Source organism: Canis lupus, chromosome 23, assembly GCF_048164855.1.
Source record: "Canis lupus baileyi chromosome 23, mCanLup2.hap1, whole genome shotgun sequence".
NCBI lineage: Eukaryota > Metazoa > Chordata > Mammalia > Carnivora > Canidae > Canis > Canis lupus.
The window spans coordinates 27,060,586-27,088,575 of NC_132860.1; the positions used below are offsets into that span (position 1 = coordinate 27,060,586).

At 39.7% G+C, this 27,990-nt stretch overlaps 1 protein-coding gene and 1 long non-coding RNA gene across 6 annotated transcripts in view; both read right to left on the reverse strand.

Annotated features, from left to right (window-relative positions):
* FAM168A (family with sequence similarity 168 member A) overlaps positions 1 to 25,611 on the reverse strand; it is a 187,342-nt gene extending 161,731 nt beyond the window's left edge. For 2 of the 4 annotated variants that reach the window (XM_072794526.1, XM_072794527.1), the window contains exon 1: positions 25,345 to 25,611. The gene's annotated coding sequence lies outside the window, so the exon portion shown is untranslated. The remainder of the gene's footprint in view (positions 1 to 25,344) is intronic. The other 2 variants (XM_072794525.1, XM_072794528.1) reach the window with 2 other exon arrangements.
* A 1,040-nt stretch (positions 25,612 to 26,651) lies between these two features.
* The window catches only part of LOC140614972 (uncharacterized), a 41,414-nt gene continuing 40,075 nt past the window's right edge, over positions 26,652 to 27,990 (reverse strand). For both annotated transcript variants that reach the window (XR_012015667.1, XR_012015666.1), the window contains exon 4: positions 26,652 to 27,492. This is a non-coding gene — a long non-coding RNA (uncharacterized lncRNA). The remainder of the gene's footprint in view (positions 27,493 to 27,990) is intronic.

Below are 27,990 nucleotides of genomic sequence, written 5' to 3' on the forward strand. Positions count from 1 at the left end.
GTTTGGAGTCCAGATTCTGACATACAACAAATGCATAACCTGTATTAAATCACTTCACTTTTCTCTGCCTATAAAATGGACGCAGCATCATGCCTGCTTCAGAGTTTTAAGGCTCAAATAAGATAGAAAATGTATTTTACATATACCTATATATTCTTACAAGTGGTTTCTGAGAGAATATAATACAGGGGTTAAGTACATAGACTCTAAAGTCAGATTGCTTGAGTTTTTTGGGTTTTCTTTGTTTTTTTAGGAGATAAAAATTTATTGAATACACCACAAGGGAGCAATGGGCAGGACAGCAGAGGAGAAGCTGTCTGCCTGGACTGCTTGAGTTCTAAACACAGGTACATCCTTTTGTTAGTTGTGAAACTGAGCATGTTACTTCCTCTCTCTGAGTTTCAGTTTTCTCTTCAATAAAATTGGGATAATGAGAATTAAAAGAAATATTGAACTTGATACAATGCCTGACATACAGCACAGTGTTAGCTAGTATCATCATCATTATTAGATCTGCACTGAATACAATGAATACAAAGATTAAAAAATACATGGTCTTGGGGATCCCTGGGTGGCTCAGCAGTTTAGTGCCTGCCTTCAGTCCAGGGCATGATCCTGGGGTCCCAGGATCGAGTCCCACATCAGGCTCCCTGCATGGAGCCTGTTTCTCCACCTCTCTCTCTCTCTCTCTCTCATGAATAAAATATTTAATTAAAAAAAATATACATATATATATACACACACACATGGTCTTGCCCCCAAAGAGCTATCAGTTTAGTGCAAGAAACAAGTAAGAAAAAAGAAAAATATTAAATAACATAAAATACTTTACAAAGAAATATTTATGCAAATATCAGTTGACATTACTATATATGAAGTTAATATGAAAAAGTAAATCACACTGATTCGGAGTGAGGCCTATGGAAATCCATCTCCTACCTAATCACCGCAACACCTTCATACTAGCAGACAGAGAGAATAGAATAGAGAAGTCTAACCATGTTGTTTTCTTTTTTTTTAAGATTTTATTTTTATTTATTCATGACAGAGAGAGGCAAAAACACAGGCAAAGGGAGAAGCAGGCTCTCTATAGGGAACCTGATGCAGGACCCGAACCCAGGACCCCAGGATCATGACCTGGGCCAAAGGCAGATGCTCAACAACTGAACCACTCAGGCCTCTAACTATGTTCTTATAATCAAATAAAATGGAGACTTAAAAACCATCCTATACAACAAATATTCTACCCCAATACCCAACAGAAAAGGCAATGATCCAGACAACATAATGCAGTCACTTATAGTAAAGGAAAACTGACATGTCCCTGAAGAAAAATCAAAACTGGTGCAGCACCAAAATTTAGGGCTTTCCTCACATGAAAAAAATCTTTAACCAATACACTGCAACATTCAGACACATCAATAATTAAACACATTAAAAATTTTGGTTGATGTTCCACTTAGGAAAAGTATCATCTGCATTACTGAAATGCTGTAAACAGAACCAATTTTCAGAGAAGAGATAATCTGAATATGACTACACAAAATTAAGCTTTCCAGTCTGTGAATAAAGATCCACTACTTGCCAGCCATCTGCACCTCTTTTAAATGAAAATATGCCAATGTTCTCACCTGAGAACCACCAAACGATTAATATACAATAAGCACAAGATTCGCTTGGAACTTGCCCCCAAACATGAACACACTTAGCTCGGGGCGGGGGGGGCAGGGTAGGGAGAGTTAGGAATGAAACAAAATCTATATTAATTTCTGTACATATTCCTAGAAGACTTAAAGCTGGGCTTTCAACTTGAGTGTCCTCATGAGAAAGGCTACAGCCATTACCACCATCCTTACTCTTTCAACCAATTCTCCACACAATCCATAGTGTTCTAAGTTTCCTAATCAAGGAGCCTCCTTCTTCTTTGCTCTATGGACAAGATTAGACCAAGAGCTCTTCTCTAAATTCCCTTGGCCAGCCTCACAGCTGTACTTCCACCCACCCTATTCTCACCTCCACCATTCAGTTATATTCATTCACCCAATACTTTCTCTGCTCAAGAACCTTATTCTGGCCTCTTCTCTTCACTGTCCCAACAGCTAACATAAAACTCATCAAAATATCTCCTTTATACAGTTCAAGCAAAGTTCAAAATTTCTCTCTTAAGATGGTATAGTTAATTCTCACTAAGCCCTCCTTAATCTAACTATGAAAGTCACATATTATCTCACCTAGCACTTTTCAATCTAAAAGGCATTTCACATCTATTATCTCATTTGAGCCTCACAACAGATGAGAAAATCAGCTATTATTTTCCCTATCCCAAGTCTGAGCTACAGAAAGTCAGCTGTCCCAAGAAACTCAGTAAGCAACCAAGATGGAATTTCAGCAAGCTTGTATGTCACAAATCCAATGCCCTTACCACATATGCACTCACTCTTTTGACCAAGCATGTAAATAATGAACCAGCTGTCTATATGTCCCTTAAACAAATTACCTAGTTTGGACAGCAAGTTTCTCAAGAAAAATGAACTGTCAATTTCACAGCATCAACACGAAATGCAATAATACAGTGGCACTAGAAGTCAGCCAGCTTTTAATAAATCCAATAGCCAATAATAATAGAAAGTTATTAGTAGAGTTAGTCTAAAGGAAGAAAAACAACATTTATTGAGCCTCTACTATGTTACAGGTATATACTAAATAAGCACTATCACATATATATTCTTTTCACTATCATTTAGATTAACACTATTGTTCCCAGTAAATGGGTATCATATCCCTATTTTGCAGATGAGCAAAATGAGGCTTATCCAAGGGCTAAGGGTTAGTGAATGCAGGTTAAGAGATTTATCCAAGATCACCCAATAAGTGGCAGTTCCCAGGGTACCTGGGTGGCTCAGTTAAACTGTCCAACTCTTTTTTTTTTTTAAGATTTTTATTATTTGAGAGAGAGAGAGAGCACAGGCAAGGTGAGCGGCAGAGGGATAAGCAAACTCCCCACTGAGCAGGGAGACTGATTCAAGGCTTGATCCCAGGACACTGGAATCATGATCTAAGCTGAAGGCAGACGCTAATTGACTGAGCCACCCAGGCACCTAAGCAGTCCAACTTTTGATTTCAGCTCAGTCATAAGCTCAGGGTTGTGAGACTGAGCTGCAAGGAGAGCTCCACGCCCAATTTAGGATTCTCTCTCCCTGCCCCTCCCCTGCCTCCCTCTCTAAAAAAATTTTTTTAATTTTTAAATTTTTAATTAAAAAAAATAAAAACCTAGGCTCCAAACTCCAAATCTGAAACCATTTCCAGATATTATACCACACTTTGGTACCTTTCAAAAAAAATATTTTTTTTTTTTAGATTTTATTTATTTATTCATGAGAGACACAAGAGAGAGAGAGGCAGCGACACGGAGAAGCAGGCTCCAGGCAGGGAGCCCGACGTGGGACTCAATCCCGGGTCTCCAGGATCAGGTCCTGGGCTGAAGGCGGCGCTAAACCGCTGAGCCACCTGGACTGCCTGGGCTGAAGGCGGCGCTAAACCGCTGAGCCACCTGGACTGCCCAAGGTACCTTTCAAAATATTCTTAAACAGTGTATGTTTGAAAGGCCTTTAACTTTGGTAAGATAATCAAAATACTCCAAGGTATCTTACTGCTGTAGTACAAGGTTAGATGACAGGAAGAACAATCAGATATATAGATATCTATGTAGATATCTACATGTGATTGTAGTACTAATTTATGTATATTACTATAATTACTGAGCCAACTGCTATAATATCTCAGAGCTTAACAAAAAACTTCAATGTTGCTTCAGAATGTCTTATACTATAATTAAAAACCTAGCATGAGTTTTCAATCTGGTAAACTGCCTGCCACTTATTAGCTGAGGTATCTTAATTTGGTTATTTCCCCAAATTTGAATTTCTACTTACATGAAACAAAAACAATACCACTTCTCAGGGTTCTAATTAAGATTTAGAGATAAGGTATTTAAAACACCTAGAGGCAATGTCTAGTACGTGGTAGCTATTATCATCCTTTACCCTCTGTGGATATATTTCCAGTAAAAATATGTAGATGGAAATTTAAAACTCAAACACATGATGTTCCAAAAATAAAGGGATGTTCGGTAGTGTGGAAAATAAATATTCAGGTAATTTAATTTTTTATTTTCATCCAGATACTTTAGCATCGAATACACAAAACCTTTAAAAAAACAAAAATCCCAGATGACAATCAAAACCAAACTCAGCTATTTTTCTCTGAATCCCTAAGCAGAATATCTTCCCTGTTCAGAAGATCCTCTAGTTACCTAGTAACCACCTGCCAGTCCCAAACTAAAGAAAATTGGCTCTGCACTGGGCTAATTACCCAACCAGTCTGAACAATCTAAAACGAAGTCTAGAATAAAGGGAATTGTCAGCCAGAATGTTAGTGAAATTATCCACAACAGGAGACCTGAGAATCCAAATACCACCGGGCAGTTATTTCCATGAGAATAAAATCACAATTTATGAGCCCTGCAAATTATACCATTATTAAAACAAACATCCCATTGAGGCTACAGCTATCAGATAAATGGCTTTATTGTCCCTATTGTTTCATCCACTGCAGCAAAGAGGTGCAAACTGAATGAGTAGTTACCAGAAGCAGCAATTTCTAGGAAATTACAATGCAGACCTCCATCTTAAAGTTCCCTTTGTATTGGGCTGTAAACGCTCTGAAGGAAGAGAGGAACAGAGAATCAACTCTTCTCCACTGCCCCCAAACTCAAAGACCCTGACAACTTTACAAGCAGAACTCACCAGTTTCCCCCATGTTTTCCCATTTGTTTCCCCATCGCCCTGCCTCCCTCAGTAAGTCATTTCCAGGCTTGCCCAGGAGGAAGAACCTGAACTAAGGAAATCTACTTTATTCACTCAGAAACGTTTAGACAATTCTCCAACCCAAATAAACACAAATAGAAAAGACAAGAAAATGGCCCCCAGTTTCCCTGACTCCCACAGTACAAAATATCTCCAGCTACAGCAATGAGACTTAATAAGAAAGTACAAAAACATGGAATTGGCTCCTCCCATTATTAGGGGAAAAAATCCCTTTACAGTAATGGCTAGCATCATAAACTTCCAACTTCATTTCCAGACTTAAATGAGAAATCTGAGACTAGCTAACAGCTAGCCTGGGCCAAACTGCATCAAGGAATGAGGAAGGCAAAAGTAATCCTTTCAGTAATAGCTCACTTGAACTCCACAAGTCTATACCAATTTTGGAAATGGAAGGAAGGAAACTAAGCATCACAGGGCACCTGCTATATGCCAACCACTGCACACTCATTATTTATAATCCTCACAATAACCGTCTAAGGCAGACTAGATATCCATTATTGACAGATGAGAATTTTAGGCTCAGAGAAATTAAATAACTTGTCCAAGGTGACACAGCTACTAACATAAGATTTGAATTTAAGTTTCTCTGACTTTAAATTCAAAGCACTTTTAACCTTTGTTTTTTGCTTTTTTGTACTATTAGTAAAACCTAATATATTTTTTTGAAAAAAAATCTGTTATATGTCATGTTTAATGCTGCCTGAGCCTTTTACAAAGTTCTAACAATGCAAGGCAGTCATGCAATGATGCATATGAACTAAGACTTCCATCATACAATCCATTTTCAAATTCTCCTTTAGCCCTCAGAACAAATTTGTGTGGTATGATCCTTCCCAACTTTATATGTGAGAAAACTTTATGTGTGAGGCTCAGAAAGATTTTATGATTTGCCCGACACAGCAAGGATACTAAAACTCAGAACTCTGACTACAAACTCATTGCTCATGCAGCTTTATCACAATGCCAGACTTAAACATAGGCATCAGGAATTCAAAAATCTTCTGTGGAGTTCTCTGCTTATTTATGAAGAACATTTGTTCATAATTAATAGCATGTGAACACTGGGCAAAGAAGAGGGGAAGGATGGTAACCAAAAGCCCTTTAGTGCCTCAAGCTGCCCTGTTAAAAGCTCATTCAGTGGGAGAGGACAACAAGGTTTAAGGTGATAGAAAAGCATTTTGGAGCTCTGAACTCCTAAATGTATTCTAGACCACTAAATGAAAGCTGCACTGGTAATACTGACTTTCAATGACTGAGGGCTACTATGAGTCAGACACCATGCCAGGCTTTCCTATTCCTATCTTCCTTATGGTCTTTTTGACAAGTGAAAGGGCTCCTATTTTACAGATTAGCAAACTAGGCTGAGAGATGATATGACTTGTCCAAAGATGCCCAACTAGTTCAGTGGCAGCTGAATCCTGATTGGTTTGACTTCTAGACCATCTTAAAACTATAGAACAGAAAGCAGATCACTGGTTGCCTGGATGGGGAATCAGGGAGAACAGGAGGAAAGTACTGCATAAGGGTGCCAGGAAACTTTGGGGAAGTGATGGATATATTCATATCTGAATTGTAGTGATGGTCTCACAGGTATATACATATGTCAAAACTATATTAAATTTCTGTCATTTGCTGTCAATTTTACCTCAATAAAAGATAAAGCTGTTTAGGAGGGAAAAATATATACTGCTCTTTTAGTAACTACCGACCACTTTTTAGTAACCAGAATATCTACCCTTAAATTATGTCTGATCACAGGCAAGCCAGGCCAAGGAAATCTTTCCCTGAGCAATTTAGTTTGAGACTTTGTAAACTATTAGTAAAATATCACTGTGAAAGAAAGTTTTAAGTACCTAAGAGTAACAGATTTTTCCCAAATACTCTACAGCACCTCATAATACACTTCCATATAAATTAAATATTAATTGCAAAACATAGCCTGGTAATAAATAGGATAAAGAATGAAGGCTTTGGCATTACCCAACCTGGACTAAACTCATCTTTGATTCTTACAAGTAAACCTAGTCAGGCTGCTAATCTCTATACAGTTCCTCACTAACAAAATGGAAGTAATAATAACAATCTATCATTTATTAAAATTAACGACACCAAACTAAAAACACTTTATCTGATTATCTCATTTAATCCTAACAACTATACTGTAACTACCACTATATTCCCATCTCAAAGATGGATAAAATGAGTTATAGAAAGATTAAGTAACTGAAGGTCACAAAGCCAGTAAATGCCAGAACTGGGATTTAAACTCACCTTACAAAATTATTCAGAGCAATACATTTGAAGAAGTAAAATACTATTAGTGTTAGTACAATATAAATGACAGAAAGCCCCTTTTATTCTTTAAAGCAAGGTTCTCTACGAAAGTCTATTGTATTAAAAGGAAAAAGATTTTAAATATTCTACAAATTAAACTTTTAAAACTAAGGCTAGTGGTGTCCACTTTACCCAATTTTATCCCTACTTCCCAGTCTACAAAGTAACTACTATTTTTCTCTGCCTTACTAATGAGAAAATGCAATTCTGAAATGTTAAATAAACTCCTAAGTGACACAAATATAAGTCTTCTGACAAGAAATGGAGCTCTTTCCACTTGGCTTGTTGCCATCCAAGGCACTCAGAACCACACTCAATATTTTTTCAGAGACCACACCTTAAACATCTTAAGCAGTATCTTCCATAATATCAAAGAACCAGGGATCCCTGGGTGGCGCAGCGGTTTAGCGCCTGCCTTTGGCCCAGGACATGATCCTGGAGACCCGGGATCGAGTCCCACGTCGGGCTCCCTGCATGGAGCCTGCTTCTCCCTCTGCCTGTGTCTCTGCCTCTCTCTCTCTCTCTGTGTGACTATCATAAATAAATAAAATTTAAAAAACAAAACAAAACAATAAAAAGAACCAAAGTTTCGTGAACTCTAGACTTAGAACTCTTTGCCCTAATTCATGATGCCAATAGTGTTAGTACTTAAAAAATGACATCTACGTACTAATATACCCATTCTTTTTCTCACTTATTTCTGGACTGGCTAAGAAAACTGATTCTCCAATCTGTCAAAATACTATTATCATTGAATAAGAAACAAAAACCAGGATAATATTTGTACAGAACTTTTATGAAGTTCTTCCTCATGTATTAAATCCTTGCAACTTTCAAAGGTAGATATAGACATGATTATTTTACTTTATAGGAGAAAAAACTGAAATTCAGAGTGCTTAAACAACTTTCCCCAATTCAGAGAGCTAGTTAGTGGCTGAGCCGGAGTTCAAATCTAGATCTTCTGACTCAACATCCAGAATCTTCCACACAGCAAACCTAGTCTTCTTTCAGAAATAAGCTCAGGTGTCTACTCCTCCAAGAACTCCTCCAGGAAAAAGGTACTAACACCATCCTCTTTGCTAGTTATTTTACAGCATCTATAAGACACTGAATGTAATGTATTTGTTTATACCTTTTCCCTTGCTCCAGGGAGCCTCTTAGAGGCAGAGATGACATACTACTCATCTCTGTGTATTATCAGAACCTACCTAGCACATGGGGAGCCTGAGTGGCTCAAATGATTAAGCGTCTGACTCATAATCTCAGTTCAGGTCTTTTTTTTTTTTTTTTTAAGATCTTATTTATTAATGAGAGACACAGAGAGAGAGAGAGAGAGGCAGAGACACACAGGCGGAGGGAGAAGCAGGCTCCAGGCAGGGAGCCTGATGTGGGACTCGATCTTGGGACTCCAGGATCAGGCCCTAGGCCGAAGGCAGGCGCTCAACCATTGAGCCACCCAGGCGTCCTCAGTTTAGGTCTTGATCTCAGGGTCATTAGTTCAACCCCTACGTTGGGCTCCACACTGGGTGAACCTACATGGAAAGGAAAAGGAAAAGGAAGGGAGAAAGGAAAGGAAAGGAGAAAGGAAAAAGGAAAGGAGAAAGGAAAAAGGAAAGGAGAAAGGAGAGAGGAAAGGAGAAAGGAAAGGAGAAAGAAGGGAAGGGGGAAGGAGAAAGGGAAGGGAAGAAGAAAGGGAAGGGAAGGAGAAAGGGAAGGGGAGGGAAGGGGAAGGGAGGGGAGGGGTGGAGAGGGGAGGGGAAGGGAAGGGAAGGGAAGGGAAGGGAAGGGAAGGGAAGGGAAGGGAAGGGAAGGGAAGGGAAGGGAAGGGAACCTACCTAGCACAGAGCATGACACTCATGTTAATTAAATAAATACAACCATAAATGATTATTGTTATCTTCTACTAAGACTCTAGTTAGCAAAACCTCTTTTGGGAGCCATAATTTAAATTACTTGTCAGGAACCACTAAGGGCTTAACAAGGCAGTCATAAAACTCCACATTTCCTAAAGTCTCAGTCCTTCTACCACCATAATTGATAACTCAAATCCTATATTTAGGGCCAAAAAATCAAATGCACAAGCTGAGTACTGATAAAATTTAGTTTTGTACCATTTGTTTTGTGTTATCTAAAAGTTAAAGTTGACCAAAAAGTTAATAAAGAGGAAACCTGGAAGCACAGAAAAGAACTAAGAGTTAGAAAGGCAATAAAAAAGGTCCCAAACTTCTTCATTTCCCAATATAACCTTCACTCATTTCTAGTGAGATTCTAGGATCTGTCACAAATCAAGTTTTGAGTATCTACATGTTTACTGCATACACAGCTCCAGTGACCCAACTATGGGCAAAGAATAGAGGAACGCTGCATGACAGCGGACTATAGTAGAGACAACACAAGGGGGGGGGGGGGGGTTGGCAATGGCCACAACAGAAAAGCTTATGTTCAATCTCCCCTCAGAACTGATGTTCCAGGCTGTTTAAACATGCTGGCAGGAAGGTAAAATAACGCTCAGTACTACAACTTGCCTAACCTACCTCTTCTATTCTCCCCTGCCCAATCACAGTAAAAAACCAGAATCATTATGCAACATTACTTAGCAGTGTTTTCTTCTGCATCTTTTTCTTCTGCAAATTCTCCAGGCTATGAGTAGGAAGACTAAATACACATACAGAACCACTTTTATGCACAGGTAGGCACAGTTCTTTAAAGGCCATTTCATACCTTTCCTTCACCACAAAGTGGTAAAAAAATAAGTACCAAGCCCAATGATTTTCTAACATCCAGAGAAACCTATGAAACTGCTCAACTCTACAGCATTTTGGTTTTACTAAGCCAAGGAAAAATCAACTGCATTCATGCTGGCTTTCAAAATAGTACTGTTAGTAAAGGTATAACAAAATCATCTCCTCCCTCAGTAAGAAATAAGTAAAGCCTGGAAACACAATCATACAAATAAATAAAAATATACCATCTTATATTGAATGAAAGCTGTAATACCGTACTATAATAGTATCTTTGTATTCTTTATAACCATGCCAAAAAAAGAGAACTAGTTTCAGTTTCACTAAAGAATGTTCTTGATGAAGCCACAAAAATAATTTTATTAATCTCAATTATTACATCTTTTTAATATTCTGTGATGAAATAGGAAGTATGCATAAAGAACCTCTCCTGCATACTAACGTACAAGAATTGTCTCAAAAACACTAAAGAACTTGTGCAATTAAGTTTCAGGCTGAACTAGCAGCTTTTTCCATGAAACACCATTTTTATTTGAAAGAACAACTAACAGACAAACTATGATTATTCAGACTTCAATGTTCAGCAGACATTTTTTCAAAAATAAACAATGTGAGTCTCAGGGCATGGAAAACTGTCATTATTTCTTGTCAATGATAAAAATTTGAGCTTTGAAGAAAGAATTAGAAAAGATTTGTCTGGGTAGCCCGGATGGCTCAGTGGTTTAGCGCCGCCTTCAGCCCAGGACCTGACCCTGGAGACCCGGGATGGAGTCCCACGTCGGGCTCCCTGCATGGAGCCTGCCTCTCCCTCTGCCTGTGTCTCTGCCCGTCTCTCTCTCTCTCTCTCTCTCTCTCTCTGTGTCTCTCATGAACAAATAAAATCTCTAAAAAAATAATAAACCTTTAAAAAAAAGATTTGTCTGATAAGATTGGTGGTAATATTAACAAATGAGATTTTTTAGACATTATATAATAGAATACGTCAACATTGAGAAGATCTGCATAACTCAGTAAGCCAATATTTTCCAAATGACCAATGCATGATGCTACAAAATCACACACAGGTAGAAGATCTATTCAAAGTACAAAACAGATTAATAGATTTTAACTTAACACAGTAAGAAAAGCTCACCGATATAGTTTTAGATTCTATAACATAGTGGACCTTCAAGAAATTAACAGCTGTCAAGTTTTGGTGTAGTATCAAAAAAGAATATCCACAATTATCTAAAAGAGCGATAAATTCCTTCCTTTTCCAGCCACATATCTATGTGGATATCTACGTGGATTTTCTTTATAAACTACATACAAAACAACCAATTGCAAAATACTGAAGGTAGAAACAGAAATATACCCAGTCAGGTGTCAACTATACTCCAATTAAAATAAATATAAATCTATCTATATCCAGACAGTAAAAGGATATGGAAAAATGTAAAATATTCTTCTAATAGTTCTGACTTGGGATAACATATTTTCATTGAAATATGCTAATACTTAATAGATTTAATATTTCTAAATAAGTTAATACTTTTTAAATTTCAGTTTGTTTGTTTGTTTAGTAATCTTCACACCCACTGTGGGGCTTAAACACACAAAACAGCCCCAAGATGAAGAGTAGCATGCTCTTCTGACTGAGTGAGCCAAGTGTCTGCAGTTTTAATCTTTAATACAGCAAATATTGATAGATATAACCCACATATGAATGCTCTTTGTCGTCGTAATTAGTAAGAGTGAAGATATTAAAATGTTTGAGAACTGCTAATATACCAATGAGCAAAAATAACCCATTGCTACACACAAGAACATAAATAAATCAAAGTTGAGTGCAAAAAGCCAGTCATACCTTACGAAAGTTTATAAGCAGGCAAAAATAATCTGTGGTATTAGAAGTCAGAATACTGGTTATGTTGGAGGAAGGGGTAATGTTCCCTTTCTTGATCGGAGTGCTGGTTATACTTTCGGTGCATTTTTTTCTACACAGGCTACATATATCTCAGCACAATTTCTTTTTTTAATTCCAGTATAATTAACATGCAGTGTTATATTAGTTTCAGGTGTACAATATAGTGATTCAACAATTCTATACAGTACTTAATATGCATCGTAATAAACGTGCTCTCAATCCTCTTCACCTGTTTCACCCACACCCACCTCCCCTCAATACAACTTTTTTTTAAATTTATATGTTCTATATAAACATACACACATAAACAACCTACCTAAGGCTCATCTACAGAAGTTCTGTTAGTACTGGTTGAAGTGGAACTGGGCATGTCTCATCTTTTTTTTTTTTTTAAACAGTTCCTTGGGTGATTTGAATGTGTACCCAAATACTACTCCTCTAAGTAGATTGAAAAATACCGATCTCAGAGTTTAAAACCAGGGAAGACTTCAGAGCAAGGCAGATCAGGTTTTTAATACAAGCTTCTCTTTTCTCACTATGTAACCAAATATAAGCTACTTCTATCCCTACAAGCCTCAGTTGCTCAGTTTCCTCTTCTATAAAATAGGTGCAATACCCTATACAGGGTAAATGTGATGATTAAACTATATAATGGAGAGAAAATACCCAGTATGTTACCTACTAGAGATACTCAAGTTTTAGGCCCCTTTTGTCTTTGCATCTTTATCCACTCCTAGTCCTAGGCCAGTCAAATTTACCCTCTTGAGTCTTGATTTCTTCATCCTTAAAGAAAATAATGCAACATGACATACCTATACACTATAGGTAAAGTAAAATGCTATAAATATGTTTGCAGAAGATGGAGATTTTTGCTAAATTCAAAATAAAAGGACACATTAAAAAACTAGGATATGCAGGGCACCCGGATGGTCCAGTCAGGCGTCTCGCTCTTGGTTTCACCTTAGTTCACTGATTTCAGGGTGGTGAGACCGAGCCCCACATTGGGCTCTTCATTCAGTGCAAAGTCCACTGGAGATTCTCTCTCTCTCTCTGCCCCTCCCCCTTTCCCCACTCCCAACTCACAAAAGCACAAGCTCTCTAAAATAAATAAATAAGAGCAGCCCTGTGGTGCAGCAGTTTAGTGCCGCCTACAGCCCGGGGTGTAATCCAGGAGACCCGGGATCGAGTCCCATGTCAGGCTCCCTGCATGGAGCCTGCTTCCCCCTCGGCCTGTGTCTCTGCCTCTCTCTCTCTAAATAAATAAATAAACCTTTAAAAATAAATAAATAAATAAACAAACAAATAAATAAATAAATAATAAATAAATAAATAAAAATTTTTTAAAAAGAAAACTAGGATATGTGAAAAAATGACAAAACAAAGGCTAGAAAATATGAGTATCAGCAGAAACTGTCAAGCTTGAAGAACATGATCAAAAATCAAATCAAGGGATGCCCGGGTGGTTCAGCAGTTGCGTGCCTGCCTTCGGCTCAGGTCATGACCCCAGGATCTGAGATCAAGTCCCACATCAGGTTCCTGAGAGGAGCCTACTTCTCCCTCTGCCTATGTCTCCACCTCTCTCTGTCTGTGTCTCTCATGAATAAATAAATCGTTAATAAAAAATAAAAAGTCAAATCAAGACCATAATCTTGAATCAGCCAGGGACTGAAATTTACTATAAAAAAATATATCAGGGGATCCCTGGGTGGCTCAGCAGTTTGGCGCCTGCCTTTGACCCAGGGCGCGGTCCTGTAGTCCCGGGATCGAGTCCCGCATCGGGCTCCCGGCATGGAGCCTGCTTCTCCCTCCTCCTGTGTCTCTGCCTCTCTCTCTCTCTCTCTATCATAAATAAATAAATAAACAAACAAACAAACAAACAAACAATAAAATGTCCATATCTGGGGTGCCTGGGTGGCTCAGTCAGTTAAGCATCTAACTCTTGATTTCGGCTCAGTCTCAATCCCAGGGTCGTGGGATCAGGCTCCTCAATCGGCAGAGAGTCTGCTAGAGATTCTCTCTCTGGCCCCATGTCCCTCTGCCCCCAACATACACACGCTTGGCATGCGCATGCTCTCTCTCTCAAATAAATAAATATGGGCACCTGGATGGCTCAGTCAGTTAAGTGTCTGCCCTCAAAATTAGTTAAGCATCTGCCTTCGGCTCAGGTCATGATCCTGGGGTTCCTGAGATGGAGCCCTCTCCCTCTGCCCCTCCACCAACCTTGTGCTCGCTCTCATTCTCTCTCTCTCAGGTAAATAAAATCTTTAAAAAAAAAATAACATAACATGAAATAAATTTTTAAATGTCCATATCTAAGAAAAAGCACACTCTATATCATCATAAAAATAGGCATATTCTGAAAGGACCTAGGTATCTGCTTAAATAGAGGGAGGAGGAAGAGTTGTATTGGAGCTTTATAAACCAAAGTGTTCTTACAATATCTTCATACAGTGATCAATGGCCCATTTAATAAAAGGTTAAACTGGGAATCCCTGGGTGGCTTAGCAGTTTGGCACCTGCCTTTAGGCCAGGGTGTGATCCTAGAGTCCCGGGATCGAGTCCCACATCAGGCTTCCTGCATGGAGCCTGCTTCTCCTCTGTGGCTCTGTCTCTCTCTCTCTCTCTCTCTCTCTGTGTGTCTCTTATGAATAAATAAAATAAAATCTTTTTAAAAAAATAAATAAATAAATAAAAGGTTAAACTTTTATTTTATTTTTAAGATTTTATTTATTTATTCATGAGCGACAGAGAGAGAGGTGGGGGGGCAGAGACACAGGCAGAGGGAGAAGCAGGCCCCATGTAGGGAGCCCGAGGTGGGACTCAATCCCAGGTCTCCAGGATCACACCCTGGGCTGCAGGCAGCACCAAAACACTGCGCCACCAGAGCTGCCTTAAAAGATTAAACTTTTAGATACACAAAGTAGTAAATTGACAAAGAAGTTTCTGTAACTGTTCTCTACACTAAAGATATGCACAATTTCCCAAGGCACTAAATTTTATAATAAATAAGAAATATGAACTTGCTTTAATCTCTTTGATCTTTAACATTCTACAACTTAAAATTTGATTTCTGATAGCCTGTGAGTTAAGAATGAGAGAAGATGAGGAGCAGGATGAAGATGGGGAGGAAAAGGAAAAGGAGAAGTAATAGACTGCATGTGATCCACAAGCCTAAAATATTTTTTACTGAAAGCAACTGCCAACTCCTAAATATACCCTCTTGCTGTCTTCTACTTCTGAACCTTATGCTATACACCATTATTGTTACCAAGCCCTTTATCAATCCAATTAAATTCTAAATTCCATTCTAAATAAATTTTAAAAATCACATCTGAAAAATACATATCACCTCACTCCTTATTAGAATATCATACTACTGTTTTGTCATCTATCCTTACTAGGTTCAGTTCAAAAACTAATCACTCACTACTTGTGATGCACCCTCCAGGAACTAAAACTATAAAAATGACTATGAAACAGTCCCTGCCACCAAGAAACTTCGAGTTAACTGAAGAAGCAGACAAAAATAGTTAATTTACCTAACAGAGTATTATGACAGAAGCATGTACCAGATGACCCCAGGAACAAAATGGGGGCACTTTATGGCAACCTTAAGGGTTCTGAAAGGTTTCTTAGGAGAGATGACCCAACCCAGAGGGATGAATAAAAAGAAAAATGCCATGAACAAAGGTGTGAAATTGCAAGGCATCTATAGGAACTACACGCTACTCAGTATTACCAGTCATAGAAGAGTATAGGTAGGAGAACTACATAGGGATAGGTCACAAAAGGCCTAATAGTCATGCTAAAAAGCTTAGACTTTAGAGCCTTGCTAAAGGGATTTAGGCAAGAGAATGATGTGAACATACACGTCTATTGGGTACATGTTCTAGCTGCTGAGTGAAAGACTGGTTTACTAGATGGGTGATACAGAAACCAGTTAGGAACCCATTGTACTTGTCCAGGTGAGATAAGGGTCTGAACTAAGGTGGTTTAGTAGGAAAGGGGATGTGAATTCCAGAAAACACTTAGAAGGATTTCTTTTTGGCTATGAAAGATAAAGGAGAAGAAAAGACTATGGGCACAAGAATATGTAATGAAAAAGACAGTATCTTCAACAAATGGTATTGGAAAAACTGAACAATTACATGCAAAAGAATGAAACTGGACCGTTTTCTTACACCATACACAAAAATAAACTCAAAATGGATATGGACTTACATGTGAGACCTGAAACCATAAAAATCCTAAAAGAAAGCACAGATAGTAATTTCTCTGACATCAGCCATAGTGAGATTTTTCTAGAAATGTCTCCTGAGGCAAGGAAATAAAAGCAAAAATAAACTATTAGGACTAAATCAAAATAAAAAGCTTCTGCACAACAAAGGGAACAAAACTAAAAGACAACCTACTGAAGGAGAAATAACATATCTAATAATCAGTACCAAAATATATAAAGAACTCATACAACACCAAAAAAATAATAATAATCCAATTTAAAAACAGACATTTCCCCAAAGAAGACATACAAATGGCCAACAAACACATGAAAAGATGCTCAACATCACTAATCATCAGGGAAATGCACTTAAAAACTACAATGAGGGATGCCTGGGTGGCTCAGCAGTTGAGTGTCTGCCTTCAGCCCAGGGTGTTACCTGGGGTCTGGGGATTCAGTCCCCATCAAGGATGGGGTCTGGGGATCGAGTCCCCATCTGGGGATCAAGTCTCATATCAGGCTCCCTGTAGGGAGCTTCTCCCTCTATGTCTCCGCCTCTCTCTCTGTTTCTCTCATGAATAAATAAATAAAATCTTAAAAAATAAAAATAAAAATAAAAATAAAAACCATAATGAGGTATCACCTCATTTAGAATGGCTAAAATCTAAAACACAAGAAACAACAAGTGTTGGTGAGGATGTGGAGAAAAACTGTTGGTGGGAATGCAAACTATGGAAAACAGTATATTAAGATTCCTCAAAAAGTTAAAAATAGAACTACCCTACTATCCAGTAATTTACCCAAAGAATACAAGAACAAATTTACTACCATGTATTCAAAAGGATACATGCAGCTCTATGCTTACAGCAGCATTAGTTACAATAGCCAAATTATGGAGGCAGCCCAAGGGTCCATCAACAGAGGAATGGATAAAGAAAATGTGGTATAGGGATCCCTGGGTGGCGCAGTGGTTTAGCGCCTGCCTTTGGCCCAGGGCGTGATCCTGGAGACCCGGGATCGAATCCCACGTCGGGCTCCCAGTGCATGGAGCCTGCTTCTCCCTCTGCCTGTGTCTCTGCCTCTCTCTCTCACTGTGTGCCTATCATAAATAAATAAAATAAAATAATTTAAAAAAAAAAAAAAAAAGAAAATGTGGTATATGTGTGATATATATACACCATGGAATATTACTCAGCCATATAAAAGAATCAAATCTTGCCATCTGCAACATGGATGGATCTACAGGGTATAATGTTAAGTGTAATAAGTCAGAGAAAGACAAATACCATGATTCCACTCACATGTGGAATTTAAGAAACAAAACAAAGAAAGAAAAAAGAGATAAACTAAAAAACAGACTCTTAACTATAGAAAAAGATGATGATTAACAGAAGGGAGATGGCAGGGGGAGGGGAGGACCAGTAAAACAGGTGAGGGGATTAAGAGCACACCTAGGATGAGTACTGAGTAATGTATAGAGTTGTTGAATCACTGTATATACACAGGAAACTAATCACTGTATGTTAACTATACTGGAATAAATTTTTTTTTAAAAAAGACTAATGGTACAGATTCATTAGCCAGTATGACTGAAGTGCATTTAAGTTACAAAACTACAGGAAGAAAGGATTTTAACTTTTTGTGTGGGAGGGGGTACAGAATGGAAGAAGTTAAAAGTAGACAGGGAAAATGAGCTCTGTTTTGGATCTACTGAATCTAAGGAATATCTAAATGGATGTATGTAGATGGCCAGAAGCCAGGGAGATTTACAAATCTGGAGATCAGGAGAAAGCTCTAAGCTGGAGATATTTCATCAGCACACAGGTAGAAGTTAAAGCCAACAGAATGGACAAGACTACTTAAAGAAGAATCTTAAGTCCAGTGAGCCAAGGAGTCAACCCTAAGGAGTACCAACATTTACTAAAAAATCAAAAATAAAGATCTCTTCTTAAATACCAGCTAGTTTCAGGAGATTCAAAAATTTCTTCCTGCTAAACAACAAACTGGGATAATCAAAACCATAAAACATGTTCATTAGTACAGCTTACCTAATGAACAAGTAAAGATTAAGAAATTTGGTAGGAGAGGGCTTTCCAGGTAAGTGCCATCGCATCCAGAAAGAACAGGAGCATGACTATACTATCTATACTATAGTTATGTTTGAGGATTTGTTTATTTGGTCTTACGGTAGGTATACATGCTAGAAAGACCTTAAAAGAGGTACAAACTAAAGCCTACAAGGAGACTGGGAGGGAACAATCAAGGAAGATATGGTCTGAGTTCATGAACCATTCTTAAGCTCTTCTTCCACAACACATCCAAATCTCCTTCAAGTCTCAGCTCAAGCATTAATCCCTCCTAGCAACTCTCTCTTCCCTGCTCCCCAGGCAGATCAGGCCACACCAACCTCCATTCCCCCATACCCCTTGTTTGTGCCCCCACTGTAGCATTCGTCCTACTGTACTAAGCAATGCAATGTGTCGCATGTCTGCCTCCCCAATAATTGACTATAAACTTCTTAAGAGCAGGGAATTTGGGGATCCCTGGGTGGCTCAGCGGTTTAGCGCCTGCCTTTGGCCCAGGGTGTGATCTTGGGAGTCCCGGGATCAAGTCCCACATCAGGCTCCCTGCATGGAGCCTGCTTCTCCCTCTGCCTGGGTCTTTGCCTCTCTCTCTGTGTATCTCATGAATAAATAAATAAAATATTTTTTTAAAAAGCAGGGAATTTTAATTTTTGTATCCCATATTTCCAGCACTCCCTCACTGTCATCTAATAATCATTCAATGTGTATTTGTTAAACAGATCTCTTAAACGTATCTGACACAGACAAGACTACTAACTCTTTTGCCTTGGAATGTATTGCAGCTGTGGATTTATGTTCTTTGTTTTGCTTTATTTATGATAATATTAAGATAAATGTATATTCCAAATGTAAAATGATTGTGAGGAGATACAGCCCAAGGAAACACTGAATAACAAAAGAACAGCCTAAGGGGAAAAATTAAACAATTCATAAGTAAAATAAAAATAATAGCAGTCATAGCTACCATATTAAGCACCAATTATACATATGCCAGTCAGGGTTCCAGGTTCTCTGTCCTTATCTCCTTTAACCCATACAACAAATCAACAATGGAGTATTATCTCCCTTTTACATATGCATAGATAATTTATCTCACTATACTACTCTGTCTTAGTAATAAGTTACAAGTAGAAAATTGAGTTTTGTCAGGATAATGAAGAGCAAACACTACACTGCATTCTCCACTTCAATATAGCCTCAATTATTTCATTTTGAGCTAGCCAGCACAGTAACAGTGGAACCAAGTCCCATGAATTCCTCTACACCTTCCCTGTCCCACTATATCCAACAATCTTCAAGTTTCAAGGGAGAAATTGTGAACTGTCCATATACTCCCTTCCCCAAGGAGAACCTTTCAGAAAAACAATAAACCAAATATAACAAGCTTTTCACCTCTGTGTAGGGATTTCAATTTTGTAAACTAGGAGGGGGAAAAACCCTAAGATTTATATAATCCTTTACAGCTTAAAAGGTATTTTCACATTTATTATCTCATTTGAAATCCATTTCACAGATAAGTAAACTGAAGCTCCAACAGAGTATTAATGAATTTGGATTTCACATCTCTTAAACAAAAAATTCTCGGTGGTTAGGTTGCTGAATTCCGATATGTATAAGTGAGGACTTCCCATTCATGGTACTCTCTGTACATCAGATGACAGACTCTCCTGTACGGTCAGGGTCAGGAAAGGATCAATGTACCAAGTAGTCTTTCTTGCAAAAAGAAAAAGCACAAAAATTTTGACCAAAAGAATTAGGTGACTTATTAAAATATGAAATGTAGTGCTAAGATGATATAACAAAAAACTAGTATCTAATAAATAAAGAACTGCCAGTGAGATAGAAACTCTAAGTGCTGTTTCAAAGCTCACAAAGGCTGCTATTAACCCCTCTCATTCCTATATCCAAGTACGACTGGTCCACATCTGGATAATCTGATCAGCCATAAATGCAAACTTGCTTCCTTCTTGCTATCTAGACTACCTGTGTGTGTGTGTGTATTTATATTTCTTGCTATCTCAACTACCTGTGTGTGTGGGGGGGGGTAGTCTAGATATATATATGTGCGTGTGTGTGTGCATATACACATATATTTTTTACTTACATATAAATAAGTACTGCCAGATAAATGGAATTAGACAATAAATTTGCTTCCTTTTACTTTTTGTAATTTCCAATTTCTACCATGTGCATGTTATTTTAATGCTAGAAGAAAAACGCTCTTTTAAAGTTAAAAAATAATTAAAAATAAAAAATAAAAAAATAAAGTTAAAAAATAAGAATAATCAATAAAAACAAAGCAAGTCACAGAAGAATACTTACACTATGATTCTATTTATATAAATTGCACAGATAAAAAATATATTGTTTAGGATATGCACTTGTTTGGTAAAACTATAAAGAAAGGGAATGATGCATACAAAATTTGAGAAAGCTGTTACTTAGGAAGAGAGGAGAGACGTTCAATCACACAGGGAATCACAAGAAGCTTTAAAGATACTACAAATTTTCTTTTTAAGCGGAGCAGAAAACACAGATCTTCAATTTGTTCCATTCCTTAAAAATGTATGTTATATGCACCTTTATATATATGGTTTATTTCACAACTTAAAAAGATACAAACATGGTTGAGAAATCAGAATTTGGGAGCTATAACCCAGACTCTTCCACTTACTGTGTAACCTTAAGCCAGTCATTTAAACTCTCAGAGCAGTTTTTCTTCTTATTCTATAGATGAGAAAGCTAACAGCTAAAACATATGTTTAGTACTTTACTGATTAAAGTTCCTAGACAACAAATATGCAAATATGTACAAACATGCAAATATGCAGATAAACTGTGAGATGATAATACAAAGTAATCCCTCTTTAATAAATTATAGGACACTATACTACCAAGAACTCAACAGTAGGACACACAAGGCTATTCACATTCTAGTATCTTCCTACTTCATAGTAATGGCAGCAATATTTTTTTTTAATTTTTATTTATTTATGATAGTCAGAGAGAGAGAGAGAGAGAGAGGCAGAGACACAGGCAGAGGGAGAAGCAGGCTCCATGCACCGGGAGCCCGACGTGGGATTCGATCCCGGGTCTCCAGGATCGCGCCCTGGGCCAAAGGCAGGCGCCAAACCGCTGCGCCACCCAGGGATCCCCAGCAATATTTTTTAATGTGTACTATGTAACCAAACTGTGTTAAATACCTTCCATGGATTATTTTGTTAAATCCTCAAAACAGGGCAACCTGGGTGGCTCAGTGGTTTAGCGCCGCCTTCATACCAGGGCATGACCCCAGGGTCCCTGCATGGAGCCTGCTTCTCCCTCTGCCTGTGTCTCTGTCTCTGTCTCTCTCTCTCTCTCTCTCTCTCTGTGTGTGTCTCACAAATAAATAAATAATTCTTAAATAAATAAATAAAAACAAATCCTCAAAACAACCCTATGAAATTATTCTCCCATGCCCACTTTACAGATTAGACCATTGTGCCCAAGGTCACACAACCAGCAGTGAATGGTGCACCTACTTGAAAATCCACACCTTTAACAACCACATTAGTTATGCTTCACTTCTCTTACTACATCTAAATCACTATCTCGCCCAACAATGAAAACTCCTTGACAACTGTTTTTTGTTTATTTTCATTTCCCCTGGCATTTAGCATGTAATAAGAAATAAATATTGAACAAATAGTTCATATAGGTATAGTGTTCTCGGGGCATAAAGTTATCTCATGAACATGAACTGATTTGTTTCCCTTGACAGCCTTGTGAAGCATAAGTTTTTGTTTTGCCATCTTAATCATATTTAAATGTGCAATTTAGGAGAAATAAGTACATTCACAATGTTGTGCAACCATTAACCCTAAATATGAAAGGTTGTAATGACTATTGAAATCACCCAGCTATCAAGGGGTGGAATCGGGGATTTGAACTCAGGACTCTTCACCCATAAATTCACAGCCATTCATTCTACCAAGGGGTCTGTCTACCAGTACCTCCATCTGCTCCTTCCTTCTTACCGGAATATCAGAAGAATCAAACACTTTTAATCAAACACAAAATACATTTCCACTGTACAAGTGCCCACAGCTGTGAGGAGGGAAAATATCCACCAAGACATTTCTCTCAGGCTTGCTTTCAAAAGCTATAGTTTTAATTTTTTTTTTTATCTTATTTATGATAGTCACACAGAGAGAGAGAGAGGCAGAGACACAGGCAGAGGGAGAAGCAGGCTCCACGCACTGGGAGCCCGATGTGGGATTCGATCCCGGGTCTCCAGGATCACGCTCTGGGCCAAAGGCAGGCGCTAAACCGCTGCGCCACCCAGGGATCCCAAAAGCTATAGTTTTAATATAAATATCTCACCTGTAGCTCAAGCCTGCAGATCTACAAAAGCAATGTCTGGACCCGAGAGTAAAGTTATGAGGAGAAATGCTTGCATTAGTTAAATTACGCTCATCGAATTACAGATAACTACTCAAACCTGGTTTTTATCTTAATAGAGCTTCCTTATAACAAAACACTTTGAAGGATAAGGCCAATCTGCCATTATTCTGTCCATTTTGGAACTACAAAAAAAAAAAAAATCCTAAATATTGAGCTAAACATTTTTATGTGCTCAACTGTCAAAGCCAAAGAAAATGGTTTGTTTAAGAGCTGAACTCTGAAGCTCGAACAAAAACAGAATCATTTGATCCTGTTGATGCCAATTTTATCCGCTTTACATCCCTCCCCATGTTATCTCAGTCTGAGCTCTAATCAACAGCCACTTCATGTTTAACATATCATAGTTAATGCAATTAAGTGCAGAAAATTGTTTCCCTAAAGCTGTTTCCCTCAGTTATACCCTTCTTTACCTTCCACCATCACCATTCTGCCATAAAAATGATATGCTTATCATTGAAGCTTTAAATAAAATTGCTGATGAATAGATGGAGACATTGTTGCTGCAGTTAAATGTAATGTGCCTACATCAACACCAACCCTTAAAAAATAAAATAAAAATGATTCTATATGCTTTATTTATCCATATCTGACAGAATTCTGACCACTTGAATTCCTTCAGAAGAAAATTCAATCTATAGAAATATAGTCCAATTATTTTAAATCTTATCAAGTAATGCCAAAAGAGAATCAAATGAAAAACTCCATCAATACCAAACCATTTCACCAATGAATATTTATGACATTTCCATATTTCCTGTCTTCTCTCTGTTTACATAAAGCGGTGGTGCCAAGATTCATCTCAGGATTATTAGCCTGCAATACAATGATGGGCCTAATTGCCTTGCAAACCAGGACACCAATAAATGGAGTCTTCAGACAATCAATTTTAAGAGGAGAAAAAAAAAAAAAAAAAAAGGCCTAACCTCTTTCTACATACATGCACGTTGCCTGACTAGGAAATAAATTCAGCCTCATATTTTTCAGGTTCATTCATGGGTTCTCAAGCAAGGAATGCTCCCTTAAATACCTCAAGCTCATCAAATCTATTTAATTCCAAATTCCAGGACTAATTTTTAAATGCACCAAGGGGAGGGCGGAAAGGAGAAGGCAGAGACATCATACAGAAAGATATATATCACATTCCAGTTTTATCTTCTCCACCTTTAGTCCAAGAGATTTTTTTCCCCAAAACTTTCTTTTTATGATAAATGAATAGAAAACACCCTCCCCCTGATTAATTCTACTTTAACTGAAGCCCCTCTTAACTTTACCCTTCAGGTTGATTTACTTCCAAAATACGATACTAATATAAATGAAACTAAAAAGACTGAACTAACAGCTTAAAATGTCGTCTAGGAAAGAGAATCTTTAATGTACCTTCTCTGTCCCCTGCAAAGTTCCTTCTGATTATTGTCCCTCCCCCAACCACAGCCTCCAGAGCTGTCCATTTAAGTCCAATCCCTTACCCTCTTATGTCTCTTGGAGGACATCAGAATCTTTCCTAACATCATCCAACCCACCTCTTCCCAGCCCTGCTCACTGCCCCATTCCATCCTCCCTGCCCCGTCCATACCTACAACTCCAGGTCTCTCACTCCTTAAAAAGCCTCTTTGCCACCTTACCATCAGCAACCACCTCTCCAGTCCTACCAGTTCATCTAAGACACTGCTTCTCCAAAAATTCCTCTGCCACCTTGGCCAAGGGACATTTTCTTCAAGATGCCATCTCCCTACCTTGTTCACCACCTGCCACTTTCAGTGAGTCTAGCCCAGCAGCATCTTCTGAGCCCTCTGCCTCGACGCTGCACCCAGGGAGCCACCATGCCTTTCCGGTGGTTCTAAAATCACCCTAAATCCCATCCCTTGTGCCCCCCTCTAATTTCAATCTCTTCCTGCCCATTTTGGGCCTAACTTCTAATTTATCCCCCCCTCCTGCCAGCTCAACCATCACACTCCTCTCGTTGAAAAGTCCCACCCCAACCAGTTCCTATTCCAATTCCCATAAGCACTCCCCAGAAAAACCCCAAATTCTACCTCCTTTACTCTCCTAACCTACGCTATTCCATAAGTCTCCACAAATTCCACCACCCAGAGATGGCAAGTGCCCACTTCCAGCTAAGGTCTCAACCCATGCCAAGCCCCTTACTCCCAAGCTCCTACCACCTCCATCAGTCTGCCTTAGGTCCACCCCAAATTCCACCCTCGAGAATTAACACCCCTCCCCCAGGGTCCTATCCAACCCTGCAATCCCACTGTCTATTGAAATCATCCCCCTACCCTGCACCCCTGGCTGGATCCCAAGCTGTCAACTGCTCCAAGCCAACCCCAAATCCATCACCCTCTTTCAGTCCCCTCCCCCATTAAAAGCCATCCCACTCCACTCTCCTGATCCATCTCGCCCAAAACCACCCCAAATTCCACCCCGACCTCCCAACCTCACACTCCTGTCCCATATCGGGTCAATCGCTATTTAAAGTCCCCTTCCCTTGGCGCCCCCCCACCCACTCACCCTGCAACCTGCTTGGGTCCCACCCTCACCCCACCCCCAGCCCCGCGCCAGGACAAGTCTCCCCGGCCAACCCGCCGTTCCATCGCGACCTCAACCCCCTTCCCCCAACCCACGCGGGGTCTCCACAGCCCCCACTCTCATTCTCCGTAAGTATCACCGGCCCAGGCTCCGGGAGAGCGGACCAGGGGAGGTGGCGGGGGTGGGGGGCGGGGGGAGGTCTCACCGGCTAGCCGCTGCAGGCGAAAACGACGGCGGAGGCGGCGATGCCCTTGTCTTCTCTGGAGGCTACAGCGGCGACGCTCTCGCTCCCTCGCCCGTGTCCAGTAAGGTGGCGGATGGCGCGCAGGGAACCGGAGCCTCCTCCTCAGACTCGGCTCTGAATCCTCTGCAGTAGCCGACCGAGAGCCCGACGGGTGGGGGGAGGGGACGTTCGGCTGCGGGCGAGGGAGGAGGAGGCGGAGGGAGGGGGCGGGGGACCGCTAAGAAGGGCGGGGAAGGAGGAGCCTGCGCGGCGCCGCGACACGTCCCACAGCCTCAGCGCGCCGGGACCACAACTCCCGGCATGCCTTGCTCCGGCCCGCGCGTGGCCTGCGCGGCCTACGCTGCCAGCCTCGCGCCTTCTGTGGAGGGGCCAAACGCTCCCCGGTTACGGACGATGTAGCGAAGTCCACCATCCGCCGTCCGCTTTTATCGACTCAAAGACCGCTTGAGCGGAAGGTGAGGTCGCCCCGTGCCCTCTTCTCCAAGTAGCGATGTTTGCGGCGTCTCCAGCCTCTTTACACGCACACCGCGACCGCCGCCGCCCCCCCGCAGCTGGACCACATTTCCCAGCATGCCCCACAGTCTCCCGCCCTCCTTCCGGACCCTTCTCAGACGCGGTACTACAGTTCCCAGGGGGTGTGGTGCCTGTGAAATGCTGGGAGATGCAGTTCTTGGTTCCTCCTCCATGTTAAGAAAAAGAAGTGAAAGAGAGGAAAAAGGATAGGAATATGCCAATCCACTGAGGATAGGCCTAGTGGGGATAGATCACCCGAGTCTGTATTCTCTTCGCCATCACCGTTGCCACTATCGCACCAGAGCTGATGCACCAGCTTCCTCCTGGTCTCCCTGCAAATCAGAGGACGTTTTGGCAACTGAAATCCAAATGTCAAAAGATACTTTTTAACCCAGCTCCATTACTTTCAATTCTTTACCTTAAAAAGAGAATGAAACATTTTGGAAAAGGAATCCCTGGGTGGCTCAGCGGTTGAGCATCTGCCTTCGGCTCAGGGCTTGATCCCGGGATCAAGTCCAATATTGGGCTCCTTGCATGGAGCCTGCTTCTCCTGTCTCTGCCTCTCTCTGTGTCTCTCATGAATAAGTAAATAAAATGTTAAAAAAATATATATGTTTTTTTGAAAAGTTGAATGCACAAGCTGGTTATCTGAGGTTGTGGATTACAGGGGTAATGTAAATGTTCATCAAAAAGAGCTAGTTAAATTGTAATACAAACAACAAAGTAGTAAGCAGCTATTAAAATGATACAGATCTATTTATTGATATGAAAAGCTATTCATAACTTATTCTCGAGGGAAACAAATTGGTTACAGAACAGCATGTTTATAATGGTACAATTTGTGATATTTGAAACGATATTCTATAAGCACAGATTTCAGGAGAGGTTCCCCAAAATATTATTAGTGATTATCTTGGAAGAAAGGGTGTCGGATACCAAACAATTTTTATTTTCTTATTGCCTGAATTGTTTAACGAGAGCACATAGTTTTTTTTTTAATTATAAGACTTTTTCAAAAAAATGTAATTTCCGGGCAGCCCAGGTGGCTCAGCGGTTTAGGGCCGCCTTCGGCCCAGGGCATGATCCTGGAGTCCTGGGATGGAGTCCTACATTGAGCTCCCTGCGTGGAGCCTGCTTCTCCCTCTGCCTGTGTCTCTGCCTCAATCTCTCTCTCTCTCTGTCTCTCTGTCTCTCATGAATAAATAAATAAAATCTTAAAAAAAAAAGTAATATCCAAATCCAACAACCATACTTTGCTGACTAAAAGCTTACCGCAGCTTCCTGTTGCCCTCAGTGGTACTCCAGGATGAGGCCTGTCTGGTTTTTCTATGAGCTCAACAGTTCCACTGTTAAATAATGGTGGTAACTGAAAATTCATAAAAGACCATTAATTCAGTAGAAAGAAAGTTCTCTATTTTCTTCATATATTTTCAAATTTTTCCTTTCTGGTCTTTCCACGGCCATTTCCTCCTTTTCTTCTCATTCTTGAAACTCAAGCCAAAGCCCTACCTTCCCTAGAACATATTTTAGGCACATTGATCTTCCTTGTATCTGAATTCTTATAGTACTGGTTTTTAATCTGTGGGCCAGAGATCCCTGTGGAGACAAGGAATGAGAAGGGAAGAACAGAGTTATTGTAAAGAGTCCACAAAGCTCTATTTAAACAAAATATTGTCTATTGAATAAGTAAGTCTTATACTTAAAAAAAAATAGTTTTCCTCCTTCTGTGTCTAGCTCTCCTAGCATATGGAATATGGCATCAGATGATCTCTGTTGTAGCATAAGTCCTGTATTCAATTACAGTATTTTAGATTTTTTTTAATTTTTATTTATTTATGATAGTCACAGAGAGAGAGAGAGAGGCAGAGACATAGGCAGAGGGAGAAGCAGGCTCCATGTACCAGGAGCCCGACGTGGGATTCGATCCTGGGTCTCCAGGATTGTGCCCTGGGCCAAAGGCAGGCGCTAAACCGCTGCACCACCCAGGGTTCCCAGTATTTTAGATTTTATATGTCATTATTCCTTGGTGTTCTGAACACCAGAACCGTCAAGCTCCACTAGTCAGCCCCCTGGCGAACCTCAGGCCTACCTGAG